Genomic DNA, 16,130 nt, shown 5'->3' with positions numbered 1-16,130 from the left:
AAAATTGCTTAACTCTGTGTTAGGTTACAGTAATTTTGACCATTCTTCTCGAAAAAGAATGAGAAATTTTGAAAGATTTGAAAATTTAGATGTAGAAAAACATAAACAAGAGTTGTTGAATAATTTTTCTTTATCTGATTTTATCTCCGTTTCTGATTTATTACATTTAGAAGTAAACGAAAGTAACAAAGATGATTTGTGTGAAAATATTTTTAACGCCCTAACAAATTTAAATGAATTTCAGAGCTCGCTAGATATTAGTTTTTTATCGGAAACAGAAGAAAAACCTTTGTCTCCTCAAAAGGTTTCTCAAACCGAAACTTCATCTATTAATAACAGCTCTATGAGTAATACGGGTAATAATTCTTCCTTCCCCATCCCCGTAACTTCAGACGAAACATTAATAAATAACAGTCAGGCATTAATTACTGGCGCCAAAAGGGAATCACTCGAAAATGATCCCTCGAATAAACAAACGATGAATGAAATAAACCTTCAGTTTTGTTTTTTATTACGCGATCTCTGTGGTAGTAGCAGAAACTTCACAGGAAATGATTCCTATTCGATTAAAAGTTTTTTTTGTGATGTTGAAGAGAATTTTTCTCTTTTTCCTTCTTTAAGCGAACAACAAAAATTAATCTTTGTAAAGAGGTTAGTTTCCGGTACAGCTAAATCTTTTTTATTCTCTCAAAGAAATCTAAATTCCTATCATGCTTTTAAAAGTGCATTCATTAATGAATTTTCCGATAAAGTAACTTCGATTGAAATACATAAACTAGAAAGACGTAAAATGCGCTCGAATGAAACTTTTATGCAATATTTTATTGCCATGCGTGAAATTGCGAATCAGTCTGAAACCCTTATTGATGAATGTTCTGTTATTCAATACACAATAAATGGGATACAGGGTTCTCCTTCTGATAAAATTATTCTTTATGGTGCAAAATGTTATTCTGAGTTTAAAGAAAAATTACGAATTTTCGAAACTATCGTAAGTGCAATGAACGCAAATAATTCAAAGATGTCGTATTCTAGATATGCTAATGACGGCCAAAGACGTGATACAATACATAAAATCCCTGTCCAACAAAGAGAATCAAAATTGAATCTTAGTATTCCGACTAACAGTAAGACGCGTTGTTTTAACTGTAACGATTTTGGACATATCGCAAAGTCTTGCCCTAATCGTAATCGTGGTCCTAAATGTCTTTCTTGTAATTTTTTCGGACATAAATCTTCCGATTGTCATCGTACTACTCGGAATGACAGTTCTACCCCACGGGATAATGTCAACACTTTACATTTATTGCATTCTCCGTCGAATATGCATAAAGAGGTTGTTATTCTTAATAATACACTTTCCGGATTAGTCGATACTGGTAGTTTTTCGACACTTCTCAAACATTCTGCATGGATTAAACTAGGATCGCCGCCGTTGACGAATAACAAGATGACACTAACTGGATTCGGTTTTTCCCAAACTAAAATAATAGGTTCCTTTGAATCTGAAATTATTATTGACAAACAAAGTTTTCCTGTTTTTATTTCTGTGGTACCTAATAATTGTACTACTTATGACCTAATAATAGGTTGCGACGTAATAAATCAGGCAAATTTGACAATTAAACCTGACGGTGTTGTATTTTCCAAAATTTCTAAATCTGATGATCCTGTTGAAACTGACAGTTTTATAATGGCTATTTCTGCCGAAACTCCCACGTTTGATATAGGTCCGAATATTTCTAAACAAACTCGCAATGAGGTTGAACAGATTTTGTTAGCCTATAAACCTAACAAAACTAAAACCGCAAACATCGCACTTGATATAACGCTTACTGACGATGAGCCAATTTTCCACACTCCTCGACGTTTACCCTTTGCCGAACGTGATATAGTAAATGCGCAGATAGACGAGTGGTTAAAAAATGGAATTATAGAACCATGTTCTTCACCCTATGCTAGTCAAGTTGTCGTAGTTCGTAAGAAAGATGGAAAACATAGAGTCTGTATAGATTATAGAAAATTAAATCGTAAATTAGTTAAAGACCATTATCCACTACCATTAATTGATGACATTTTAGATCGTCTTCAAAATGCTAAAATTTTCAGTACTCTCGATTTGCGTAACGGATTTTTTCATGTGCCGGTAAAAGAAAAAAGTCGTTGTTACACCAGTTTCGTCACAAATACAGGTCAATTTCAATTCCGTTATATGCCATTCGGTTTAAGTTCATGTCCTCCTGTCTTTATGCGATACATAAATGCCGTTTTTCGTGATCTTATTGCAAAAGGCATTGTCTTCCCGTATATGGATGACATCGTCATTCCCGCAAATAATGAATCTGAGGCTCTCGAACGCCTTAACACTGTTCTAAAAGTAGCTCGCGATTATGGACTAGATATAAACTTTAAAAAATGTCAATTTTTGCATAGTCAGATTGAATTTTTGGGTCACGTAGTAGAACACGGCAAATTGCTCCCTTCACCCTCCAAAACTAAAGCTGTTCTTAATTATCCTGAGTTAAAAAATGCAAAAGACGTACAACGTTTTCTAGGTCTTACGGGATACGTTAGAAAATTTATTCCCTCATACTCTACTATAGCAAAACCACTTAGTGATCTTCTTCGTAAGGACAGCCCCTTTCTATTTCAAGCTCAGCAAAAAACTGCGTTTTTACGCTTAAAACAGTTACTTTCTGATAAAACCGTTTTAACTATTTTTAATCAAGGCAGTCCCATTGAAATTCATACAGACGCGTCAATTGATGGCTTGGGGCAGTCCTACTACAAAAATCCAAAGATGATAACAAATTCCATCCAGTGTATTATATGTCCAAGAAAACGTCTGACAGCGAAAGAAAATACACCAGCTATGAACTGGAGGTACTCGCCATTGTAGAAGCTCTTAAAAAATTCCGAATTTACATCCTCGGATCACACTTTAAAATTATCACTGACTGTAATGCATTCGTCAAAACGTTAAATAAAAAAGAAATGAATTCCCGCATTTCGCGATGGGCATTATACCTTCAGGATTTTGACTACGAAATAGAGCATCGAACCGGTTCAAAGATGACTCATGTCGATGCTCTTAGCCGAAGCCCATGCTGCATGATCATTCAAGACTGTGTCAATCTTCAAATTTTCAAAGCTCAACAGACAGATGAGCATATTACAGCTATAAAAGCATTACTTCAAAATGCACCTTACGAGAACTACATAGTCAAAAACAACATTTTATATAAGAACTTAGACGGAATCGATTTATTTGTCGTACCTGATGATATGCAGGCCAACATTATTAAATCCTGTCATGAACGAGGCCATTTTGCAGTAAAACGCACGCAGGAAATGTTAAACAAAGAATTCTTTATTCCGAACTTGAAAGAGAAAATTGAGCGATGCATACGCAACTGTGTAACATGCATTCTAAATAACAGAAAACGTGGCAAATTAGATGGCACTTTGCATCCACTTGACAAAGACGATACTCCCTTTCATACATATCATATTGATCATTTGGGTCCTCTTCCCAGCACTTCTAAGAAATATAAGCATATTCTGGCAATCATCGATTCCTTTACGAAGTTTGTGTGGCTTTACCCTACCAAGTCCACCGACACTGCTGAAGTTCTCAATAAGCTCGAATGCCAAAGATCAGTTTTCGGTAATCCTTCAAGGATTATTACGGACAGAGGTACCGCTTTCACATCTACGTCATTCAAAGAATATTGTGAACATCAGCATATCACCCATATTGCTATTACAGCTGGACTTCCTAGATCAAACGGTCAGGTAGAAAGACTTAATTCTACTATCATGTCTGTACTCTCCAAGCTATCCATAGAAAACCCTGAGAAATGGTATAGCCATGTTGCTTCCGTTCAGCAAATTATTAATTCTACATTTCAACGAAGTATCAATTCTACTCCATTCGAAATTCTGTTTGGAACTAAAATGAAATCTGAGCATGATATAAAAATCCTCGAAATCGTCAACGAAGAGATCCAGTCTGCATTTCTCCAACAGCGTGTTGCTCCGTAAAGATGCAAAACAACAAATCCTCAAAATCCAAGAAGAAAATCGCCGTACCTACAATCTGCGTAGGAAACATGCTCAAAAATTTCAATTGAATGATCTCGTCGTAATCAAGCGCACTCAATTTGGCCCTGGTCTGAAATTGAAACAAAAATTTCTCGGACCATATAAAGTGATCAAAATTAAAGCAAACGACACATACGATGTTGAAAAGTATGATTTCTTCGATGGACCATCAAAAACTTCAACTTGTGCAGAATATATGAAACCATGGTCCAGCAATATAGAACATATCACTTGAATTGTGTTTCAAAAGAAAACACTGAACACTACTTAAAGAGAAAGATAACTATTTTCCTTCTTTTTGTGTGTGTATATTTGGACGATATAGACTTTGATTTTTTTCTCTGTTTATTTTTTGTTTTTATATTTTTATATGTTCAACACTAATATTATTTTTATTTTTAGTTAGTTATTCGATATTTCCAGTGCACGCTATTGTATTGCTATATACTTATGCTGTCACGGATGGTATGACTATTTTATTTGTTTTATCTTGTGAATATTTCAATTTTACAAATTATTTTCCTGTATTTGCTGTTTGTTTTATATATTTACTTCATTGTACTGTATACCATAAGGCGAGGTCGCCTATCCTGTCATGATGGCCGATGTGGGAAGCGCTGACAGATCCCGTATCCTGTATGGCGCCATGCTGGCCATGTTGCGTCACGTCATTAATCACGTGATGCTTTCCCGCCATTATTGGCAGACGAGAGTTAGGCAGTGAGACTGCAAGACGTGTAGCTCACGCTCATGTATCTTTTATGTTCTATGTAGTAATGTTTTGTCCTTTGTACTTTAATCTTAATAAATATATTTCAAATATTAATGCTGGTCGTTGCCTTTTCCCACATATATTTAAATATTAAAAGGCAGGATACCGACGAAGTTGCAGTATTAAAATATGCAATGTGGAATATAAAGAATTTTACTGAATTAATTTAAAATTAATTCTTCGAGTGATGAAATAGTTGAAACTTTTTCTATTGTAAATACTCGAAATATAAAAATAATAAATATAAGAATATTTTCAACTAAAAATTATCAGAATTTTACATCAATATTTCAAAAGGGGGAGCTAGAAAATCACTAAATAGATATTTTACAACAGTGGTTCAATAGTTTCGTTACTACATTTATTTCTCATCAAAGTTCATAACCATGACCATAAGAAAATTTTTGATATTAATTCGGGGGAGGGGACATGTTTTCTTAAATGTATTTTTTTGGAAAGGAATATTGAAAAATTTCATTAAATTTCTTATTTTGTTATTTCTGATTCAGATATCAAATAATATACTATTGTTTTTAAAATAATATTCCCTTGTAGAATTTATTCTGAATAAAGTCTAGAGTAAAAACGCTGGAAGAATAATTTGTTCTCCTCCCTACATTTTTTAATTAATAAAATAATTTATAAATTTATGATGCATTTTGAATAAGTTTTTTTATGAGAATTAATTAATATATTATATGGTTATTAATTTTTACAAGATTTAATGAAAATTAAAATATGTATTAATTATTCAAATGCAATGTGATTCTATCCTTTTAATAAACTTTTGTATATATATATACGCTACTTTCAAAAGGACAACGAAAGTTTCGTTCAAACACCAATCAGAAATATGGAAAAATGGTTTAAGATAATAAATTTTATTTTAAATCATAACAAATCTTGCACATAGAAAACAAACTTTATGATTCTATATAAGAATGTAAAAATAATATTTTTATCATTGGCGGTTTTTTTTTATAATACCTTCATAGTAAAAAAAAACTTAAATTTTGAACAAATTATCAATCTATACAGAAATAAAAATATTTATTTGATGAAACTTTGCAGATTGGAGTAAATGACTAATTGCATTAATTAATGAAAGAAATTCTTGTTTCACTTTTTTGAGACACTGCATATTATATTATATATATTGCTTTTTTAAAAAATTTTAGTTCATAGATGTATGCATAGGCGTATTAAATATATAGAAATTCTATTTTCTAAAGGAAATGAAAAGACCCTGAAATTACAAAAGAATTTTGAAATTCATCTTATTCTAAAAATTTAATTTTAAAATTAAAAAAATTCTCGGTTATTTAAAATTACACGGAAGTTTTTAATTTTATCTAATAAATGCAATAACATTCTACTTTTCGACATATTAATCCCCTACAAAAATAAATTTCAATTTTTCATCATAATTTTCAAAAATTCTGCAAACATATTATTCCAGAAAAAAAATAATTAAATAAAATATATAAAAAAAATCATTTTTCAATGTTATCTCAAGCACATTATTATTCAGTTAAAAAACAAATAATTTTTTCAACATTTGATTAGACAACGAAGAAATATGTTAATGCTTATTGTAAAAGTTAATTTTTCATGTGCTTTTTATTTAAAATAAATAGAATTTAAAATATATTAAAGGTTTGATTCAGGATAAATGTCATAAGAATCATATTTTTACGCTTAGGAATAAGATAATCTGAATGGAAAATAAAGAGTAATATTAAATAGAATATAATAATATTAAATAGAAAACCTTTTATTTTTCTAAAGCTCAACGAATTCATAAAATATTTTTATATTCTAAAAATTCTTCTTTTATTATTCAGATAAAGTCAGAAAATACCTTTTGTGTCTAACAAAAAAACAGTTACAATTTTCTTTATGAAATGAAAAGGTTTTGATATTTTTATAAGAATATTTGATGAAGACAGGAAAGAAGATTAAAATAAAAAAAAATCAGAGAAACATTAAATATTTTTAAGAGCAGCGCTTTCCAAAATAAAACACACACACGCTCTCTGCAGCACAAATTCAAATATTCACATTATTTAATTTGCGAACATTTCCCTATGTGCATACCAATAAAGAAAATTCTTAAAATTACATATAAATATTTGCCCCTTTCCTAAAAATAAATTTCTTGTAGCAAGCTTGAATAAACCTTTGTCTTTTCAAGAAATATTCATACGTAAATATTTTAAGCAAAGATTTTAAATGCCCAGATTTCACTATGCACATAAAAATTTTCTATTCACTACATAATTCTCAAGAAAGATTTTAAGAAAATAAAATACCAGGATAGTGAAGTGCACATATTACAATAGGAACATATACTAATTAATAAAAATATATTTAAGATGATGATATGTTGAACATATGCTTTCCAGCGTAAGTCAATAGGGAGTTTACAGGAATCTTAGAAAAAATATCAGTTTCAACTCTCACCATTTTCAAAAATTAATCCCTACTTCAAAGAATTAGATTCACTTCATACTATTTGTGAAAATACAAGGTGACCAAAATTAAAACACCCTTACTTTGAATTCTCTATACAGCGAACTACTCTGTGTAAAGGTCCAATATTGGTGAACACACTATTCAAGACACGGGGAGACGGATTGCACGAAAAACAAATTTCTAGAAGCACCGATAGATGGCGTTGTACAACAGAAAACATGCTAAAAAGATACAAATAATCACACAAACACACACAAAAAAAACTGCGGTATGGAACTTTTCCTTTCTAGTTTTCTATTGCTGAAATGAAAAAAGATAAACAAGTGAAAAAAAAAAAAAACCGAAACTGTCCTTGTAAATGCAATTTGGCACTGTAAGCAAACGTATTTGCTTAAATCCTTGGTTTGCTGCTACTGTTTTAGTCCTAAAAGGGATAAAGCTGGGAAATTGTCATTCTTATCAGCTATGGCTTCGCTCTTTGCTTGTGAAATTGTTTTATGAAAGCAAAGGAAATGCTACAGCTACACTTCGAGAGTTTCGTTGTATTAAGAATTCATGCAAAAGACCAGCAAGTACCAAAACGTGCTTGAAAATTTTGTCGTACCCCAAATGCAACAGCTTGATTCAATTACCATTTCGCAAGATGAAGCACCTCCACACATTGGACTCTGCGTACAGCAATTTCTTCGGCAACATTTTATTAATGATAGTGTAATTAGGCGTGCATTGTCGGCAAACTAACTATCTCGTTCTACACATCTTAATCCCTGCGATTTTTTGGCTTTGGGGATATTTAAAAAATCTTGCTTATCGACGACGTCTGGTAACCTTGCCAGATTTGAAAGACAGTATCACCCTGCATGTGAGAAACATCTTAATCAACCAATTAGATTCCACAGTTTGAAGAAGCTGGTAAGCATCGATAAGGTTTTTATGATTGAATGTTTGATATGTTCGAATAAAATGTGATACAGATATGTATATTGAGTCTTTACAACCTATTTTTTTTGTTGTACAGCGCCATCTATCGGTGTTTCTAGAATTTGGTTTTCGTCTCCCCATGTCTGGAATAGTATGTTTACCAATTTTGGTGCCTTTACACTGAGATGTTCGCTATATAGAGAGACCAGAGTAAAGGTGTTTTAATTTTGATCACTTGTATTTATGCAGTATGAATAATAAACAGAAATAGATATGAGTGGCAAAATTTTTTATTGGTAAGCTTTAAGTATAAAATGTGCATTTTTTTCTAACGTATCAAGTAATTAGAATATACTATATCACTCGTATAAAGATTTTAATAAGTTCTATCGACATAGCTCTATAATACTTCCTTTCATGAAATGTAATGTCTTCAATAAACAAAGAAGGAATGACATATTAAACAATATAATATAAAAACAAAGAAGGAATGATATATTAAACAATATAATATAAAAACAAAGAAGGAATGATTTCAATAATAATAATAAAAGAAATTAAATTCAGCAACGAAATATTTCCCTGTAATAAACTCATCTTTAATTAATTTATTCAATATAAAGCAAGGAATCGACCTTTTAAATTACTCAGCTCTAAAACTACAAAAAGAAAGAAGGGTGAAACTATGTTTGCGAATAAATCTCTCGCTATAAAATTAGCACGAAAGGCAATCTAACTAGCTCTAGGAAAGCGACTAAATGGCTAGACTGTAAATTTATTGTTCAGTTCACAGATTCAATTTATTTTCGCATCTTTCGCACTTTTCTTAGAATGCGATAAATAAATATCCGTAGCTCACTACATGAATTCAGAGAAGTTTCGTTACTAACTTCGTAGGGGGGGGGGGTTACTCACTTAAAAATGGATTTTCAAAGTACTTCGGGGTTGCCAGAAAAATGTTCTGGCAGCTTTACTACAACTAGTAGCTTCTCAGAATTAAGAATTCTTTAAGGGAATCCATGCGTATGCTCTCTCTATTAAACTGAAAAAAATCTGATCAAAGTAACATTTATTCATTTAATTTTTAATAGAAGAAACAGTTTTAGAAATGCTTACAAACTAGTTGCAAATATCTCTTCTTTTGTGCGTGCGAGTTCGTATTTTTAGAAATTCATAGATTGATTGGTTATGAATTTACTATATATGTTTCATTCTAAAAGTTGAATAGTTTGTTACCGATTTATAATAATAAGTAAATTAATTAATAAAATAATGTTAAATTAATTAAATTAAATTTGTTATTACTCCAAATAGATCATAATAAGTAAGATGTTATCTTATTTAAACAGCATAACAAATGAAATTGTGAAAGCAAGTTATTGTTCTTGGGCGAGCTAAAAATATGAATAATATTGAAAGGATGATATCACATATAAGATAGAAATTGATTTTACAAAATTATGTATTGTTTTGAAATGAAATAATAATAATAAATGAAATAGTATTATAGTAAATTAAACGAAAAGAAATTATGATAAATGAAGTAGTTTAGTATTTGGAAAACAAATATATAATGAGTAAAAAAGTTTTTTATTGTTCCAAAATAAGCAAAAGATTTTCTTTAAAAGAATGAATACTTTAGAATATTGGATGGTATTCTAATAAGAAAAAAATGGTTTTCTATGATTTCTTATGATATAGAAGAAAAAAGAAAACACGATATATTGTGTTAATATAAAATTAGTTTATAGTATTCAATGAACCTCTTATTACCTATTGGGGAATTGAAAATATAACAACAATGGTTTGATAATGTCACACTTTTCCCAGTTGTACAATTTTAATTGATTTAGTTTTATCGGTCCATGATTTTAATAAAGTAAAGAAATAATTCGTATAACTACAAGCATAGTTTTATTATATGCATTTTAAGAAATACGTATCGATTTAATTGTATTCATGTTAATTTTGAAAAATGATAAAAATATAAATTCAATTAACTAAAAATGTTGCTAACTTTTATTGATGAATAAATTTGTCCTTTCAAGGGGTAAATATAAGTGATATTTATGAACAATAAATTTTAAGCTTATGTGTAAACTCATCCCAAAGTAAGCCCAGTTAAAAATAAAGGGAAAAAAAAATCTCATTAAACAGAAAATAAATAAAATTTTAATATTACTGAGAATATCAAAACGTTTCCCTGAAACAATTACTAAGTAAAAAAACAAAACTTAAGAATGCAATCTACAGTAATTCATATTGTTAAAAATTGAAAGGATAAAAGAAAGAAAATTCCACAAACAAAACATTTCAAAACGAAAACTTATTAATAAATATGCTTAATATATATGAAAAGAATTTAATAAGAGTAGAAACTTGTAAGAAATGTTTTCGGTACCCTCAGGATCTATCCGAAAAATATACATCATTTTTTTTCTAGTAACACAGACATCCTTATAGCAGCCTACGTTTTCTAGAATGCATTTCTAGTGTGTAATCAGTGGGCATTGATGCGAATAAACAAAATAATGGAATTCCGATTTATCTTTAAGCAATTTATTTCAGTTAGAAGAAAATGCTTAGAACTATGGATTTTCTATACCTAGTTCGGAGAGAAATGTTCTTTTTATGAACACCACTCATTTTGAAATTCATCCTTGGAAGAAATTATTTTTCTAATTTGTAATTGCACAAATCCCAAAACATTTGCACCAGCCTATGTTAGGCTTTTCTGAAAGTTAATATTAAAAAATTATCATTATGATCATACATTTTATTTTTTACATAAATCTATCTTTTTATCACAAATACGAGTCATTTCAGAGTTAAAAGTGACCCAAAACATCAATACTTCCATTACATTTGTTATATACTAAGAATTTCAAAAGCCATTATTTGCAATAAAATATCTTCTCATATCTGAGGAAAAAAGATATTTCAATAATTGTCGTTTTTATTCATATCCACGGAACTTTTATTAAAATTTTCGTACACCTCAGAATAGCTTCCAACTGGAAATGTGCGATTTAAGAATAGTAAATTTTGCAAAGAAATGATTATCATTTCAATGTATGTTAAATTGTATGATAATTTCTTTAATAATGCAGCCTTATTCCACTTCAATCTTTTTTTATATTTTGTATAATAAGAAAACGAAAAGATGAATTCTATTTTGTTTATTTGTTAATCTATATTTAATAGGAATTCCAAAGGATATATATCTTTTGAAATAATCAATCAAGAAATCATATATAAATCATAATTTGAAATCAAGAAAGAAGGCAAAAAAATTTACAATTACATAAAAATTTATATTATATATACTTTTTATGTAATTGTATATTTTTAGCCATGTTTCTCGATTTAGAAGGTAAATAATAAAATAGCACACTCTTACAATACAGTTAACTTTATAATGGCTTCTTACTTTCTAAGTATAGGCAAAGTATTGTAATCGTCATATTATATTATATATATATAGTGTGCTTATAATTATTGTTCCACTTTGAAATGGTCATAAAAGTAAAACTACTAGACTAAATGTCATCAAACTAGGTAATAGTTTAAAACAGACCATGGGAATTTCTATTCCACCAAAGAAAGTTGAAAATCACACCACCTGGGAGGGGTAGCCCTGTATGAAATATTGATAAATTGAATAGGATATGAAGACATCAATGTGTTTAATCGTTTCTGAAACCAAACCGTTTGTGGGGTTACGCAAAACCCAATGGATTGTTATTTAACATACTTTGTAACACGTTTCAGAACCGATTAACCGATTGTCTTCATATACTATTGCATTTAACAATATTGCATCCAGCGCCATTTCACCCTTGGTTGTGTGATTTTGAATTTTTTTTAGCGGAAAAGAAATTCTCATGGCCTTCTTTAAACTATTACCAAGTTTGATGACATTTGGTCCAGTAGATTTCCTTTTATGACCATTTCAAAGTGGAACAATAATTATAATGACCCTGTGTATTCTCACTTCTTAGATACTAAGTTATGAACAACACAGTGTATCAATTTTATTTTGAAGAACGAGTAATATTGATTTTGAAATGATGTATCCATATTTACAGATTATTGAAAAGCAAACGAAAATGGGAATAGTGATTATAAACAAAGCATGTCAACATAGATCTGAATAGTATCACTTATTTAAAAGAACTTTTCTTGCAGGTCATTATCCTTTCTTTACACAAAGCAACTAAATGGACAAGTCACTTAATGAATCTAGTTAATGTCTCAAACAAGGATGTAAAATTCGAATGCTAAACAAGAATTAAGTGAACAATATCAAAATAGTTGTGGAATTTAACATAAAAAGTCCAATTTTTATAGAAATTAGGCTTTATTTTAAAAACAAGGGAGCAGAATTTTTTTTCTTTATGAGGCAAAATGTCTTTTCTATTCTAGCTTCTGTTCTAATATGGAGCTATCTTGTTCTCATTTATGAAAGTGAATTGGGGGGGGGATAAAATATTCTAGATATAGATTTGGAAAAAGCTAGTCCTCTTTATCTTGGATGATTCGCGCTAGTTATTTCAGATGGCAATGAAGGTTTCGAATTTATTGGCCGATTCCACTGAATTATAAGACTATCTTTTCGTTCGTATTAGCACAACTTGTTGCACAATATTGAGGAATATTATATTATTCAATATTCAATAATATTATGCAATTTAATGAACATTTTATTAAACTGCATAATTGTTCAATGTACGAGTGCTACTGGAGTTAATAGGAAAGCAATGGATGGAGAATGCTGGTGGAACAGAAAGAACAAAAAAAAAAAAAAAAAAAATTCCCTTTCTGGTGTAAAAATTGTATCTGTACCTGTTAGTAGAGAATAAGGCTCTTTTTTTGAAGAAGTAAAACTTTTTGCTACATAAACTAACTAGTTTTATCTGCTCTTAATAAACATATGAGGAAGTGGATGGCTATGTTCCATCCTTATGTCTCGTTGATTTTTTTCCTGTCAAGGAAAGCAGTCAAAGGGCGGTATAAAATTTTCTTCAATTTTCCGAAACTGAACGCAAATACACTTTCTAGAATTACTCCGTTATATGACGTATCTTTATTATAATAGTAAAGCAAATGGAAATGATACGAATAAAATCACGCAGTTACGTCTATTGGAGCTATAGAGAAAAATCAATCATATTTTGAGAATGTAAACACGAAGGTAAAGTACATCAATTTCAATAATATGCTTTTCAAGTTTACAATTACAATGAAATAATTTTTTAAGCCTGAATTGTTAAACATAAAATGTTTTTAGTTATTTTTTAATATTAATTTTTTTTAATTAATTTCAAAAAAATTTTAAATATATTTTAGAGCAATAGCATCTGATTTTTAATATTATGTTAAAAGATGGAAATGAATTTATGTTCAATTTTTAAGCAGAAAAGGTTTCCAGGTCCATATCACAAAATTTCAGTCATTCCTTTTGTAAACTGTCATTAATTAAAACAATCAGGCCGAACATTTCAAATGAATAAAATATTTCAATAACCTCTTGAACTTTAAAGCATAAATAAGCTTACTAACTAATTTGCATTAAGATTATCAAGATAAATTAATATGAAATAGAATGCATTTGAGAATTTCTAAAGAATAAATTAAATTATACGAAAGCACATTTATTTCAAGGCAGAAAAAATATAGTATCTCTCACTGAAGACGTTTCCGTTTTATCCAGGCTTAATTAGAATTAAACTATAAAAAATGCATTAAGTAATTTGTTAATGTTAAATTCATAAGCTGCTTTATTACATGCGAAGGAAGTTACATTTTTCTTTCTTTAGTTAGTTGATTCCGTCTAAAAGAATAATAAAAGCGATGTGAAATAAATTAAAATGAATTCTCTATATTCATTTCTGTTCTGTTCTTAGATACTTGAATTTTATTTTGAAAAACAGAAAAATGAATTTTGACATATTATGCTGTTTAAATATTTAATTTATGAAGTCTTAGCTTCATTTAATCTTACAATTTGGTTGACTAATAGATTAGTGAAATACATTTTCATCCCAATGGAAATCCGATAGTAAATTATTTAAAGCATTTGAAGCAACATCAGAATCAAAATTATAGCAGAAAATTATTAATATTGGAAATTTGCGAAAAAAATCTATGGAGTGAAATGGTAAAAAAAGTTTTTGTATTTTATAATAGCTATTATTAGATTCTTAAATAATGGGATAAAGTTGACATTTTATTTATAAAATAAGTTATTTTATCAAAATCAATGTTGATGATCCTATGCACATAAAAAAGATTTATTGATTAAATTTATTGGTTCTTATATTGAAATTAGCTAGGATATAAGATTTTTAAGTGGGAGTTTCTTAGATATTTATTTCCCTATGCATTTCCCACAAATATTGCCCATTCTATTTGAGAAAATCTCCGGCAAAGAATTTCATATCCAATGATATTAAGACTAGGGATGAATCTTGTCGAATATAATGACTGATACAGGTAGAGAACGCATGAGAATCATAAATACAAACTAAAATATGGTCCGAAGCTCAATGATTCCTCATTATAAATATCATATGGGTCAGATATTTGTTGATGAGCATCAGAATTTCTTTAAAGATAATGCCCTTATTTTGATATGCATCCATTCAAACGATGCAAGATCTTTCTACATTACCTACGAGGTTTCGTCTCATTATGTGATATACGTACTAGAATTTTTGGACATTAGTGGATTGAGAGAAGGGATTTTGTCCTATGTTATTTACCACATTGCTTAAATAATCTTTTTTTTTAGATTTTTTTTCTTGGATGCATTCAAGTTCATCGATTAAGAAATGCTAGCAGATTCTGACATATTCTTCGTAGCAAGAACCATCATTGCTGCTTCTACCATTCACAAAATGTCCGGTACATTAGAGATTATTCTACAATCCGTTCATTGTATATGTTATGCGTTCATTAGGGCCAATGGGCGAAGTCTTTAACTGTTTTCTTTATAGTATTCATGCTGTATTTTTATGCTTCTTCTTCATTTGAGAATGTCATTTCCAACCATGCTTCTAATGTGATTATGATTCCTAACGAGTTCTCTACCTTCCTTCCAAGTTTGTACACAGATTTGAGGATATACTGTATGCACTAGCTTCGCCTATATTTTACAATAAATGACTAATTTATATAAAGTTAAATTTTGAATATTCCTTTAAAATTAACTTTGGGAAAATTCTCCCCTTTTTCTTTCTTTGAATATTATTAAATAACATTTCATTATGGATTCTATTAAGTACTGCCGTCAATATAAATGGACCAAAGTCTCTAACCACATTACGGAAACGCGAGAGTATTAAGGAAAAATAAAACTATTTATTCTTCTATATATAACAGTAAAATCTTTGCTTTTTTCACTCCAGTTAAGAGAAGGCATAAATAGTTGAATCTCCGAAAGGTATTTTCCCAGCTGGACGTTTTGGGTATAAAAGACATGTATATTGGAATTTACTTGAAGAGGTACTAGAAAAAGCTATTAAAGATTCCCCCCTAGGATCACTATCACTCCAGGGAGAGCCGAAGTAGCTCGCAAGAATAGCCTTTCATTTTACAAAAATCCTTTTTTTTTGTTGTTGTTCTTTATATGCTTTTCCGTATATTTATGCATTTAAACTACCTTGATTGAAAGAAAGCATCGCACAACTTAGTCCTGAATGGAGAACTTTGGATATGTAGATTTAAAGCTGAATTAAGAAGTAATTTGTAACGTTTTCATTGGTTATAATATTTATTCTTACATATTATAACGTAATTGCTTCGTTTGGAAAACTGTTCTTGACAGTTTTGTAGAAGAGTTTTTATTTCACTTAGT

Source organism: Argiope bruennichi, chromosome 8, assembly GCF_947563725.1.
Source record: "Argiope bruennichi chromosome 8, qqArgBrue1.1, whole genome shotgun sequence".
Taxonomy (NCBI): domain Eukaryota; kingdom Metazoa; phylum Arthropoda; class Arachnida; order Araneae; family Araneidae; genus Argiope; species Argiope bruennichi.
The sequence above is the reverse complement of the archived record's forward strand: the minus strand, read 5'-3'. Positions refer to the sequence as shown.